At 31.1% G+C, this 2,320-nt stretch overlaps 1 long non-coding RNA gene across 1 annotated transcript; it reads right to left on the reverse strand.

Moving 5' to 3' along the window:
• Positions 1–1,593: 1,593 nt before the first annotated feature.
• LOC109580732 (uncharacterized) lies at positions 1,594–2,023 on the reverse strand. The gene is made up of 3 exons (XR_002184334.1): positions 1,862–2,023; positions 1,753–1,815; positions 1,594–1,614 (listed from the first exon to the last, which is right to left on the reverse strand). It is a non-coding gene; the product is annotated as an uncharacterized LOC109580732 (long non-coding RNA).
• Between the last annotated feature and the right edge of the window lie 297 nt (positions 2,024–2,320).

Here is a 2,320-nt window from a genome sequence, read left to right on the forward strand (position 1 = left end):
GTAACCACAACACCTGCCCAGTGTCAATGGACCTGGGCGGGGGGCTGGTGCCACTTGGCGGGACTGTTCAACGCCAAAAGGGAAGGATAGTGATAGTGACAGTAATGGTTATGAACCATGAGATAGATGTGAGTGAGCAGGGATTTCTAGTGACAGTTGGAGCAGTGGCATAAGAAGTGGAAGGTACAGGAGTCAGTGGAATCAAAGTGGTCTAAAAATGAGACCACAAAAATCTCTTTATTTGTTCTTCGATAGTGGGGAGGGAGAGGTCAATACATGGAAGAGCATTCCACAACCTGGATACTCTGTTAAAGTAAAAGTGCATGGATCTGTTTGTGGTACAGTAGTAAAGAGAGAGTTTAGAGTGAGAGTTGGATCGAGTAGAGGAGGAAGAGAAAGAAATGTAGTTGATGTTTAAACTAAACTTTCCTCAGGATCTATCTCATTCAAGTAGTAATGCAGAGAATTTCAGCCTAAGAATCATTCCTTTCATTGTTTGGTTTCTATACTTCAACTTAGTGTTGGTTTGATAACCCCTTAAAAACTCAAGAGGGTACTTCAGATCCCTCACTCAACTGTATATGGAATTGTACAAGAGTATTATATTACTATCTTAAGGCCTCTATCAATTATTACAAGTAAATAAAAAATTTCTATAAATAAGAAAAAGTAGGGTTGTCAAAAATAAAAGAAACAAGGGGGTTGAGTACAACCATAACAATAATTAATAGTTCAATTAATAATAATAAACTTTAATTAATAGAAAAATAATTTAATCATGAAAGTAATACAAAAATTTCAAAACCCTACTTTGCAGAAAATAATAACGTGGCGATTCCATGCAATTATAATTTCTAAGAAGCATATATATTAATATTTTAAATTTTAAATATTGTACTGAATCCCAAAATTCAAAGAATGCTTTAGCCTATCCATAATTTAGATTTTTTTTATTGCAATGACGCGTTATTCAATCAATACTAGCTGAAAAGTCTTATTTATATTCATCACAATAATTAATTTACATCATAGTATTGTAGTAGAGCAATCAATAGGTACAGAGGCATAATCGTTATTAAAATGCTATTTACATTGTAGTCTGCCTTTTACCATTATCTGCAAAGTAGGGTTTTAAATTTTTGTATTATTTTCATGAATAAATTATTATTTTATTAATTAAAGTTTATTATTATTAATTGAACTATTAATTATTATTATGGTTGTACTCAACCCCCATGTTTCTTTTATTTTTTGACAACCCTACTTTTTCTTAATTATAGAAATTTTTTTATTTACTTGTTTCCATACTTTTTATTAAATTTTATTAATTAATAATCCTTTTTATTCATAATTATAAATTTTGCCTTAGGTATCAGTTCATTAATGGAAGAAAAGAATTTTGAAATAAGAACCATAAGGACACCTACCGCATTATAAAATCAGTTTTTGAATTTTTGAATCATTAATTATATTCATAGCCTAACTCATAATTATTAATCATTAGTTGTCATTACTAAGATCTATGTCCGGTTCTGAAACTATTTAAGTTTACATTCAGCTTCAGTTGCCACTTTCTTGCTCACAGCTCTTACACTTTTCCGCAGTTTACGAGACCTGCATTGTGGAAATACACATTAATAGACCACATGAATACATTCCAATGTGCAAACAATTATTTTAGTATTGTTAATGGCACACAATAAAAGATGCATTGGCAAGCATTCATTTATATTGACTAAAGAAAGTACTTACTGTGGCCATTATTAATGATATAATCATCAAGCTAATCTACAGTATGTAACCTAGAATCATAACCTATAACAAAAATACATAAGACATTTCACAATACTCTTTGCCTAACTACATATTCCATTGCTAAGACTACAGTAATATGAAACCTATACAGATGTAAACTGGCACCTACTACTGCATGATACAACTACTGATCAAGGAGCTGCAACAAAACATTAAGAAAGAAATTAATTTAGTTTCAACAATCTAAATCCAGAATTGCCTTTAATTATATTTCACATTCCAATATCAAGCAAAAGTATTGCTGAATCAGCAAATCATTTCCAGCTCTAATTACCTGTAAAGCATAGTAATAGAAACATATCAAAAGCAAGCAATGTAAACTCACAGGCTAATAATAACAATAGCACTTACCAATCACATCAAACCTCACTTTTAACACCACATTGTAGTCCTTGTGCCAAGTACGTAAAGTACCTATAAACAGTATGCATGTGACATACTAACTAATAATGATAATGGTAGCATCTACAACGTTACTGATTGGATCATAAATGGCATGCATTTT

This window comes from Amphimedon queenslandica, unplaced genomic scaffold, assembly GCF_000090795.2.
Source record: "Amphimedon queenslandica unplaced genomic scaffold, v1.1 AMPQUscaffold_13480, whole genome shotgun sequence".
Lineage (NCBI taxonomy): Eukaryota > Metazoa > Porifera > Demospongiae > Haplosclerida > Niphatidae > Amphimedon > Amphimedon queenslandica.